The sequence below is a fragment of the Natrix helvetica genome, assembly GCF_964273705.1.
Source record: "Natrix helvetica genome assembly, chromosome: 1".
Classification (NCBI taxonomy): domain Eukaryota; kingdom Metazoa; phylum Chordata; class Lepidosauria; order Squamata; family Natricidae; genus Natrix; species Natrix helvetica.
In genome coordinates this window covers 166,138,504-166,151,371 of record NC_138548.1, presented here as the reverse complement: position 1 = coordinate 166,151,371, position 12,868 = coordinate 166,138,504, and positions in this window count along the sequence as shown.

Genomic DNA, 12,868 nt, shown 5'->3' with positions numbered 1-12,868 from the left:
CTCTCAAAAAAGAGGCTGAAACTCTAGGTGCATCTTATACACTGAATTCAGCATTTTTTGTCTCCCAAAACCACACCCCTGCACCAAAATGGCCATGCATAGGAGGCTTTTAGAGAGCTCCTGGGGACTGGGGAGGGCAGAAATGAGCAAAAAATAGCCCATTTTCCAGTTCCCAGGAGCACTCTATAAGCTTCCTAAAGGCTATCCATGCTGCGTTGTTGCAAAAAAATGGGCTGTTTTTTGCTTGGTTTTGCCCCCACCCTCCCGCCGAGAACTCTACAAGCTTCCTAAGGGCTATTCATGCCATTATTTTTTAAAAAAACAGGCCCATTTTCACGAAAAGCTGACCATTTTGGGGAGCATTGTGCAAAAACCTTTTTTAAAAAAATTTGCCTCTCTCTTCAAAACCTTGGTGCGTCTTATACTCTGGTGCATCTTATACTCCGAAAAATACGGTACTCATAATTTCCACTACTGGTTCTCCAGAACTGGTCAGAACCTGCTGAATACCATCTCTGCTGGTGGATTTAAGGGTAATAAAATCACTCCCTATCTGAATATGTAGGTGTTAATGTAAAAGATATCCAAAATAATGCAGTTCTTGCCGCAGTGAAACCAATGAGATTCAATTGTGAGAGTAGACAGGAATGGAATTATTTGCTAATTTCGTCTCCAAAGCAGCCACGTTAATAACCGTATAATGTGAAATGCTGCTGAGATTTATTTATTTATTAAATGTATATGCCACTATCCAAAGTGCCTCTTACCTACAGAAATTATTGATTCATACGGCTTATGCATTCCTGCCAAAGAAAATGACAAGTTTTAAAAATGATTATCAATAACATCAATAAATATGGATTTGTTCTGTTGCAATATGATGCAGTATGTTAACAAGTAATTATATGTGTGTTGTGTGAAAAACACTTCATGAAGTCCAGTTTCCCAGACAGGTGAATTTCCTTTGTGGCTAATGATTTTATCCTAGAAAATATGATACAAAATGTATCATTTTTAGGCAGAAGATTTCAAATACTTCTAAAAGACCAATCTTTTTACATTTTCTCTTATATCTAAAACTGTGATCAGGGTTTTTTTTCCAGTAAAATTATATTTTTTGCGGAATTCTTTACCAAATCAAGGGTGGTAATATATTTTTGCACCTACATTTTGTTTGAATTGAAAATGCATAATTTATTAAATGAAACGGTGTTATTGTATTGTATGTGTTTCTGGGATTGTGTTGTGAATCAGATTCAGTAGTTTGGAAATGTACTGATTGACAGATTTATCCAAATCATTTTTAATAGCTTTGCTATTGATTATCATTTAAAATCTACTGACAAGTATTCTTGTGTAAACATTTTTAGAAACAAAAATAAATTAAAACTTGGAGACAAAATATATGTTTTTAAAAACAGGTCACCTGCTAAAGTTAAGAGAAATATGTACAAATGTCTACTTCCAAATAGAAAAACTATTTTTGCAGAATTCTTTTGCAGATATTAATGTCCCAAAATTTCATAGAGGTGGAAAAGTATTGTTAAGATTAGGGGTTCTAAAAATTCCAGTTTAAAAAAAAACTCAGTTTAGGGTTGTTAGGATATATTGGTCAAAATTTTTTTCCACCCATCACCTGAAACTTACTGACGAGGTCCTTTGTATTGGAAGTAGTTGTACAACTCATGAAAATTATGTCATTTATTAAATTTACAGCATTTGCATTTGCCATAATTATACAGATAACATTAATTGGTACAAAGAATGTAAATCACCTCATTTATGGATTTAACAGACATTCGGGTATAATCTACATCCTCTCTCCTGAATGTTCAATTAAACCAACAGTTTACTATACTAAAAAAAAAATCCTCTATTATCTGATGGGCAATAAATACTGTACAGCTGATTTTTTTTGTAAGTAGTTTGCCCAGTTACAGAAGAAGAAGAAAAAGAAAAAATTAATTAGTGCCAAGTGGTATCATATTCTTCTGGGGATGTCCTAGAAATATATATGTATGCATGTATGTATGTAAGTACCGTGTTTATCCCAAAATAAGGGTCTTATTTTCTTTTGACCCACAAAATATGGCTTGGACCTTATTGTCAGGGGAGGGCTTATTGTTTGGGAGCAGGCTCCCAAAAAGCCAGGCACAGCCTCAGGGGCAAATAGCTGTGTTGCGCTGTCGCAGCAGCACAACACAGCAGCCATGAAGTGACCACGCTCACGAGCAGCCACCCGGCAAGCCCCCTTTCCAGCCAGGCACAGCACCATTCACTGACCTAGGGGTATCGCCAAGTGGCGTGAGCACCTGTTTGCCGCTGCCCGGGTTGGCTGCTCATGAGCGTGGTTGCTTCATGGCTTCTGTGTTGTGCTGCTGCAACAGCACAACATAGCCGTTTGCCCCTGAGGCTGTGCCCGGCTCTTTGGGAGCCCGCCCACAAGAGAGCAGCCACCCAGCAACCCCCCTCTCCAGCTGGGCACAGCACCACTCACCAACCTAGCGGTATCCCCGAAAGTGCCAAGCAACGCGAGCACCTTTGCCACCCGGTTCCCGCAGCTTGATACCTTAGGGATACCCCTAGGTTGGTGAGCGGTGCTCTGCCTGATCGGAGGGAGGGTTGTCCAGAGGGCTTATTTTCGGGGGAAGGCTTATATTTTTGCACACCCGAAAAATGTGGCATGGCCTTATTTTCAGGACATGTCATATTTTTGGGGAAACACGGTATGTATATGTACATATACATATACATATGCATATACATGAAGTGCCTGGCTGGTTCGAGTGCCCCAGAAAAGCAGCGGCAGCCACAAGGCAGGCAGGTGGCCCCAGAAGCCACTCCCACCCCAGCCAGAAGCAGCACTATAACAGCCGCTGGGAATGAGGAGGTGGCAACGGCAAGGACAGGCTTTCCTCCCTCTCCACCTGAGCGAGCTACTTGCACAGCTCCAGCCCACGGCTCTGATGAGGATCCATGGTCTGGAGTGCCTGGCTGGCTCGGATGTCCAGGAAGAGCAGCAGCTACAGCCACAGGGGGAAGGGCAGGAGCAACCGGGCTTCTGGTGCATCTGATGGAACAGGCGGAATGACTACTGTGACTTGAGGTGACGGCGGCATGGACATAGGCAACATGCCCGGCAGAGGCAGAGGCAGCAACAGCATTGTAGGGGGCAGAGGATAATGCCCAGGAGTTGCCCCAAAGCCCAGGTCGGGAACATGGTCTCCCAGGGCATCAACTGGCCAAAGCGCAGGCCTTCGCAGGCCACAATAGAGACAAAGTCTGTGCACTGGGCGGGGTGATCATGAGACTTGGGACCCAGCGTGGGCCAGCTTGGCACCCCAGCAAGAGGAGGGGTTTCCTCTGTTGCCTCCGAAGGCGGCAGGGCGCGGCAAGCGCGGCTACTGTGGATGTAAGTGGAAGGTGCTGGGTCCATTCCCTTCAAAACAGCCGTTATATTCCTTCCTGGGCTCCGTCTCCCAGGCAGGCAGAGCAAGAGCCCAGGGCCAAGCCCATCGGCCACAGCCTCCATTTCCAAGAGCAGGCTGTACAGTCTCCCCCAGTGCAGTCCGGGAGACAGCAAAAAGCCTCGGGAGGGCAGGGGAGGCTGTTTTTGCCCTCCACAAGCTCCTTGAAAGCCTCTTGAGCCTGGGGAGGGTGAAAAAACAGGTCTGTCACAGGCCAAAAGGGGGGGTCGCGCACGCATGCGCAGGGTGCCACGCACACATGCACAAGAGGGGTCATTCACATAGCATTATGGGTATGGCACACCCCCGTACGACCCCCTTGCGCTCCCCCTGCTTTTGGCACGGGAGCCCAAAAAGATTCACCATTGCTGCCCTAGTCTCTATAAACCAATCTCTAAAATCTCATCTTACCATACTTATCAGCAAAATCCATTCAGGGTTATTAGAAATAACAATGTAACTATTGCAAACTATATCTCCTAAACTTAATTTGAGTCCTATCATTTTAAACCCCCATTTCCTATCTTCAAATTAACAAAATCTTTAAACATCATCACCCTAACCCCTTTGGGGGTCGAACAACCCTTTCACAGGGGTCACCTAAGACCATCGGAAAACACATATATTTGGGAAAAATACGGAAAACATAAAATAATTTTATGGTTGGGGGTCACCCCAACATGAGGAACTGTATTAAAGGGTCGCGGCATTAGGAAGGTTGAGACCCACTGCTTTAGATGATGTGGTGGTGATGTTTTTCCTATGGGCCTAACCTAATTGTTGCCATAGGATGCAGCACTGAAGATGGTGACAATGATTGACTTTCAGATGCTGCCTCCCTTTTCATCTCAACCTGGGCTGCAAGAGTGATTGGGCATCTACCTTTTCCAGACAGGGGAATGTCTACCCAGTGCTATATAAAGCACTAATCTGGCATTAAACAGGCTCATTCTATATACTAGCGTTTTCCTGGGAGGTATCTATTGATTGATTGATCCCATCTCACCAAACAAGTGACTCTGAATGGCATACAACAAACCCATACTGTCAACAAGTACTATGTTAACATTATTCATTATTGAAGCCCTAAAAAACTAAAAAATTAAATCTGATTTTAAGCACAGGTTTAGCAATATTTTGAAAGACAATGTGTTTTCAAGAAAGACTGGTATTCTCTGTATGGAAGGCCACTTTAAACCATAAAAGAGAGCTTGGCAATCACAAATGAGCATGTTATGGGATTGTCACTGCTTCTGCTAACAGGTTGTTATGCGGTGGCCATGCTTTCTATTCTTTTGATTGCATTGGAGAGGCATCCATGGAATGTTTTTGGGTATTGCTAGCAGTAGCCACTCACTGCTAGCAGATCTGTTTCTCTGTGGCATTTATTGATTTGGGATATTTGGGAACTGGAATAGAATTGACAGGAGTTCTATCAGTTTCCTTTTCTCACCAGAGTAACAGGTCACAGAGGTAGCTGTGGAGTGTAAGATAAGATATAAAGGAATGTCTCCAATACTCTTCATTAGAAGTTCTGTTTATATAAAGCAACACAGAGCAAAGAGTACAGTCACCATGTACTTTACTGCTCAACTATATAATATAAGAGGAAACAGGAAAGTCTACTCAGAACAAAAGAGCATGAGTACATACCATAGATCCAAACTTATAAATATTGCCATCTACTGGCTGAATACTACTATAGTTGTTGCATAGAAATAAATTCCAACAATGAATTCCAACACTCTTCAGTACCTCTTCCCTGTGCTCATGACCTATAGTCAAGCTATAGTGGACATAGGGATTGATTATTTTCCCCACTAACTAGTGATGCTCTGGGATTGGAAATGCATCTGAACAATCCAACCAGCACTATACTCAGTTTCTCTTGCTTTAAAACAGCAATGACAGCTCCTCACTCCCTGGACTTCTTAATGAAGTAGAATAGGTCTTGACCATCAGAACAGACTGATGATGATGATGACTGAAGAACTGGAAGAATGCACATAAAATAGCAATAGCACTTAGGCTTATATACCACTTCACAGTGCTTTTTACAGCTATCCCAAAGCAATTTACAGTCAGAATATTTCCCCCAAAAATCTGGGTCCTTGTTTTACTGATCCTGGAAGGATGGAAGGCTGTGTCAGAATTGAATTCCTGGCAGTGGGCAGAGTTAGTCTGCAATACTGCATTCTAACCATTGTGCCACCACAGGCAATGTGGAAGAATCCATAGTCATTTTTTAAAGATATCACTGAAACAATTTAGACCAATCAAAACTACATTGATTTCAGGAATAGAGGAACTGTGGCTGAACTTCAAGTCACCATTTGCCTAGCAATTTGATGGCTAATGGTGTTGCACAACATTTCTCAATTCTGTAGGAACGATCTCCTAGTCCAGTGGTGGGCAACCTTTTTTTTCAACTGAGCCAAATCTCGCCAAAACCACGATTGAAATTTATTTGGAGAGCCGCATTTTTAAAACCGAAAATACATAGGATGGTACACTGTTTTTAGTTTCAATAAGTTTTTATTGAGAATATTCCGCATGCAAGTATCCACATAGGTGGGGAGGATACAAATAACACAACTAATAAAATAAAAACTTTAGAACGATATTATTTATCGATAACGTTAAATTCCGTAAAATTTGCCTTACAATGTAGAGAAAATTACATCCTGACAATGACTGACAAAGTCACAACCACTAATGTGAACATTGGCCTTGCATTTCCTTGGATAGTTTGAGTAAGTCAGGTTTGTATGTTGTTGCTTTTAATTTCATCTCCCTCTCCCACTTTCTTTCTTTTTTTCTTTTTCTTTCTCTCTCTCTCTCTGGCTCTTTGTCTCTCTCTCCCTCCCTCCCTCTCTGTCTCCCTCTGTCATTTTCTCTGGGTGTCTATCTGTCTGTCTCTCTCTCTCTGTATCTCTGTCTCTCTCTCCTCCTTCCCCCATCTCTGTCACTCTGTGTGTGCGTGTGTGTGTGTGTGTCTGTCTCTCACTCACTCTGTGTGTGTGTGTGTGTCTGTCTCTGTCTCTCCCTCTGTCTCTCTCCCCTCCCTCTCTCTCTATCACTCTGTGTATGTGGGTGTGTCTGTCTCTCACTCATTCACTTAATCACTCACTCTCTGTGTGTGTCTCTGTCTGTCTATCTTTCTCTCCCTCCCCCCCTCTGTGTGTGTGTGTGTGTGTGTGTCTGTCAGTCTCTCTCTGATTCCCTCCCTCACTCCCTCTCTGTTCCTCTCTCTGTCTGTCTGTCTCATTCACACACACACACACACACACACACACTGTGGTCACCTTGTTGAGTGTTCCAATCACATTTGAAATGTGATTGGAACACTCAACAAGGTGACCACAGTGTGTGTGTGAGTGAGACAGACAGACAGAGAGAAGAACAGAGAGAGGGAGTGAGAGAGAGAATCAGAGAGAGACTGACAGAGACGAATCAGAGAGGTACTTTTAACTACCTGGCAGCGGCGTTTTGGCTTGGGGGGCTCCTCAGAACTTCCCAAGACTTCGGAGGGAAGTTTACAGCCCTCCCTCGGAACGCTTCGGAGGGAAGCTTCTTCAAAAGCCCTGGCGAGTGACAAGAAGTCTCCCAGGCTTTAATTTGCCGAGCTGTGCGCACGCGCCTGTTTTCCACGCCGTGGAGCAGCGGCGAGATTCTGCGCGGCGAGCGATGATTCCGGGGGCCATCCGGGAAGATGAGGAATGCGAGGGGGGACCCTGCCCCCCCACTGATGGCCCCCGGAATCATCGCTTGCCGCCCAGAATCTCGCCGCTGCTCCACGCCGTGGAAAACAGGCGCGCGCGTACAGCTCGGCAAATTACAGCCTGGGAGACTTGTCTCACCGGGGTTTTGCAGAAGCTTCCCTCCGAAGCCCGAGAGGAGGGAGGGAAGCGGGCGCCCGGCACACAGAAGAGCCAGATTAAAATGTTTAAAGAGCCGCATTTGGCTCGCGAGCCGCGGCTTGCCGACCACTGTCCTAGTCTGTTTTATATATTATCTTTTAGGCATGTAATTATTCAATCATTCTGAAAACTACACAACTGCTTTTAAATCATGATTTCCTATCATTAATGTTAGTGTTTCAAACAAGAAGGGAAATCAATTTATGCTGGATGATACGTGTGCAAGCCAGATTTCTCCTCTTAAATTCATGTGAAAAAGAAAATATACTATAGGTTTGTTGATTTAGAGAAAGCATATCAAGAAGTGAACAGATGTGTAGAATTTTTTGCATCAACACAGAGTTAAAGTTTGATGATTGAATGCGATAAGAGTGGAAGAACATGGAAAGCATGTGTCAGAATAAATGGAAAGTTAACAAATGTTTCAACACTGAGCAGGGCAAAAGGCATGGATGAGAAATGTATAAAGTATTTATGGTCAAATAAATACTTATTTGCACAAATATTTATATTTATACAATATATACAAATATACAGTATACAAGGAGACAAATTCCTTGTGTGCTAATCACGCTTGGCCAATAAAGAATTCTATTCTATTCTATTCCGTTCTGTTTTTTTTCCTATTCTATTCTATTCTTTGCCTGTAGTACTGTTAAAAGTCTGGGAGAGTGAATATACAGACAATTCAATGTTGCCCGAGAATCTGAACATTTTGCAGTGAATGTTAGGTAGATTGAATGATGTAGCAGAGCCTGGGTCTGAAAATTAGATGTTTCAAAACCAAGAAAATTGTCACAGGAAAAATGGAGTGAAGAATTGCAAGTTTTTCTAATGAAAAACTACAATGAATAGATTAATTAGTGCACCATGGCAATTTAAAAAAAAACTAAAGTCAGGAACAGGGGTAGAAATACTTCAAGATATGCAAATGCTGATGGAAAGATAGTGGGTAGTGATATGTTCTAAGAGAAGAGCTATATAAATCAAGAGACACATAAATGTGGGAATGAGGTACCTAAGAGGCATATGTGGTAAAACAACAAGCAATAATACAATACAATAGTAGAGTTGGAAGGGACCTTGGAGGTCTTCTAGTCCAACCCCCTGCCTAGACAGGAAACCCTATACTGTTTCAGACAGATGGCTATCCAACATCTTCTTAAAGACTTCCAGTGTTGGGGCATTCACAACTTCTGGAGGCAAGCTGTTCCACTGATTAATTGTTCTAACTGTCAGGAAGTTTCTCCTCAGTTCTAAGTTGCTTCTCTCCTTGATTAGTTTCCACCCATTGCTTCTTGTTCTACCCTCAGGTGCCTTGGAGAATAGTTTGACTCCCTCTTCTTTGTGGCAAGCCCTGAGATATTGGAACACTGTATCATGTCTCCCCTAGTTCTTCTTTCTATTAAACTAGACATATCCAGTTCCTGCAACCGTTCTTCATATGTTTTAGTCTCTAGTCCCCTAATCATCTTTGTTGCTCTTCTCTGCACTCTTTCTAGAGTCTCCACATTTTTTCTACATCGTGGTGACCAAAACTGAATGCAGTATTCCAAGTGTGGCATTACCAAGGCATTATAAAGTGGTATTAACACTTCACGTGATCTTGATTCTATCCCTCTGTTGATGCAGCCTAAAACTATGTTGGCTTTTTTGGCAGCTGCTGCACACTGCTGGCTCATATTTAAATGGTTGTCCACTAGGACTCCAAGATCTCTTCCGCAGTTACTACTGTTGAGCAAGTTACCACCCATATTGTACCTGTGCATTTCATTTTTGTTGCCTAAATGTAGAACCTTACTCTTTAAGTAAGATCAAATACGTACGTGACTAACACTAAAGAAAATGAAACATCTTTGTGGGCATATATAGAGAATGAATGAAACTAAATCATTAAACAAAACCTGATGGAATAATAATGAGGCAAGAAGGAAGAGAAAACTTGGAGGGCGGATCTTGACGTCGCAACGACACGACATGCAATCTTGGGGCTCCAGGATTGCTGTCAATATCTCTGTTCCTGGACGGTCCTTTTGGACCTAAACTGTTCTGAAGGAACAGTGATAGAGAAGAGCATGTCCTGCTGATCTCAGGGGCATCACAAAGCCCCTGATTGATCCAGGAGAAAGCTCTTTTTGCCAGCTACAAGAGAAGCAGCCAAAATGGCTGCAGAAGGTTGGGACAAGCTTCTGAAACAGAAGCAGTACAGGGGTGATGTCGAAATGGTGAGAAAAATTTTTATTATTAGAGAAGGGAAAACCCAAAAGAATTGGAATTTAAAATAAAATTGAAGAGAGAAGAAAACAAGCGGCGAATTAACCCTGGTCTAAGACTATTGTGTTATCTTTTTTACCTTAACTTTGTTTGTTTTCTATGGATGGACTTTTTACAAATGCCTCTTACCTTTTAGCTGGACTGGTCTCTTTTTTTCCTTCTTCCTCTATACTTTTTCCATTTTTTGTATTCGTGGATTAAAAGCTTCTTCTCTCGTAAGGCTTGGACAGAGCATAATTTTTAAACATTTTTTTACCTCTCTCAGAACTTGGTGTTTACAGAGAGAGGCAGAAACAGGCAGAAAAGAGGTAACACTGCCATCTAGTGGCTAGAGGCTTGGCAATATCTGATAAAGCTATAAGCTTTGTTTATTGAAAGGCTCAGTGGAAAATGTTTTGTTTATACAGATGTTCCTTTGAAGGAAAGAGAAAGCTTTGATTTGAAAAACTTCACTGAATTTGTTTGACCTAAAAAGTCTCGGATGTTTTGGCAGTGTTTATAACCTGGAAAATGGCACAAAGTGAAGAAGAAAAGGCACTAACTTTGCAAAGAATTTTCTTAGAAATTCAAAAAGTTTTAATAATTACAGAGATAATTGAAAAGAGACATCAAATTATAGATCAAAAAAATGATAGAATGGCTTAGAATAGGAGGAAGCATAATAACAACGTATACAAAGATATCTTGATTGTCAATATGTGAATTTTGATAAAATTCAAGTGATGACTATGGAAAGGACACAGAAAAACCTTGTAACCAATTGACACACTGTGTGTAGTTGAAGAGGCTTTTATGTTATATGTGCTGTGTGTTTGTGTTTGTCTGAAAATAAAAAAAATATTTCAAAAAAAAAGAATGAAGAGAAAACCGAGAAAGGCATGGCTAGAATGAGTCAATAAGAAGATTAAACAGCTTGGAAGGCAATGTTATAAAGTAGTATGTGGACATGGTCAAAGAAAGGATGATTTGCAAAAAATAATGAGGGTTGCTGGTGTATAGTGGATTTAGCTGGGTTTTTTTTTCTTTGCTTGCTTTTTCTGTCCTTTTCAGAATATCACTTATCCTGAAAAAGAGCAGTATAATAAGTAGATGTGTATGCATGCACAATATATATATTCTGAATGCTTCAAACCTGAAAGCAATCACTTCAAGACCTGCATGCATACACATCTACTTATTATACTGCTCTTTTTATATATATATAAAAAAGGCAAGTACCACTCACTCATCATGAAATCTCCAGAGCCGTAAAGCCTACAAACTTGAAATTTGATATGTATCTTCCTCTTGGTGCTTCTAGGTGCTCGGTAAGAAAGGATTTTTCAAAATGACCATCAGATCATTAGTATTTCTTATACAGTAATTAACACGCTCTGATGCTAAGGAGTTCTACTCCCCCTCCCCACCTGAAAAGAACTCTGTTCCAACTGCTGGTTGCCTCACATTCTGTTGCCTCAGTTCAAACTGGCAGACATTCCACTCCTTCACTCAGGTGCTGTCCGAGGTTCCTTATAGTACTAAATGTCGGTACCTCACCAAAATGTCTACGCCTTCCACTTATGGAACTGCTTCTAGACTCAAGGCAGTGGGAGTGATATTTTCTTATGTGTTCCAATCTCTGACCACCACTAAGCCAACATTTTGTGAACTAAATTTCTCCTGCATAGTCTGATCACATAGTTTCGTCGCAAAGCATGGGTATCCAGCTATTAATATAGTATATAAAATTGGGCATAATTGCCTTATAGGAACATTAAGACTCAACTATAAAATATGTGAATGAGAAAGCATGGCATATGCTCTTTTTCTTCTTCTCCTTCCTAGTACCATCATGTTTAAATGCCTAGCTTTTGCCTACAGCAACACCTGTGCAGCAGGAGCCCTGCTAGATTTAAGCTGCTTTCTACCAAATTCAGAACACAGCATAAACCAGCCAAAACTCATGGGCTTGAATAGATAAACACAGGGTTACACTACACATCTTTAAATGCCAGAGTACCTCTTAACACTAATCAAACAGGCATTTTTCCCAGTTGTTCTTATGAACTGTTTTCCTGAAAAAGTCCCTTGTCTTCCTACTTCATTCTCTGTTTTCCTCCATCATAGCAACAGCTTAAAAACCTCAATTAAACCACATTCAGGAGCCTAAGCAGCTTTTGTGGGTCTTCCTGGGATGGGATAGGAAAACTAGTGCTTTTCTAGTAGCTGATAAATGAAGATAGTGGAAGTTTTGCGTAATAGGGAGCTGCTTTGTTACTCTCGGTAATTAAGGCAGGGATGACACCCGAACATGGACAGGAAGTGGCAAATTGCTCTATGCTTGGTGTAAAAGATTGCCTTTAACTCTGCCTCATTGGCTCTCCTGGGAACTCATCATCTTCACTAAAAGTCAAAATGAGATTTGGTCTTTCCTCTCTCCTCACCTTTCTTCCTCATACGTATCTGCTTTATTAAAACTACATTTGTCAAAAGGCCTTAATTTGTATCAATGTGTGAGAGAGAAAAAGGACATTCCTGGGCTTGAGATTTTTCCTCGGTTTTATAATAGAAATTTTATATGTTCCTTCTCTGAAGTAAACTTGGTTGCCTTAAGTGGAGGTTATTCATAAATAACTCTATGTCAGATTACTATCCGAATCTTGAAACAGCACATTTCACCCTCCCCTCAGGTTCTTCTTCCATTGTTTGTGAAACAGTATATTGCTCCCCTCTCCCTTGATATATGAGATAAGCAAATGGTTGTTGATTTAAGTTTTTATCCCAAATATGTTACTTCTTTAATAGCTCTTTGTCTGGTCCATAATTTATCAGTGTCAAGACTTCTTCATCTTTATTGCTGCATCATCTATTGCACTGGAAATCTATCTTTTAAAAGGAGCTTCATGGATCTCCGATGCAGACACGGTAAATATATATTTTAAAGACTGTAACAGCATCCCAGTTCCACCCCTTACCTCCTACCCCCACCTCAAAATAAACAAGGTTGGGCTTTTTAAAAAAAATATTATTGGAGTGTTTTTTTTAATCTCTTCCCCTTCTAGGCTATTTCTCTGCTTATCCTTCTAGACTGTTGCAAAATAAGCATCAAAGGTATCCTGGGTAATTAGCCATTACAGTACTGTCACTGAGGGTTCTGCAGTCAATACAGAGATAATTTGGGCAATGGTGAATGACAGTGCTGTCCAGAGTTTTGGGATAATCAAGGAC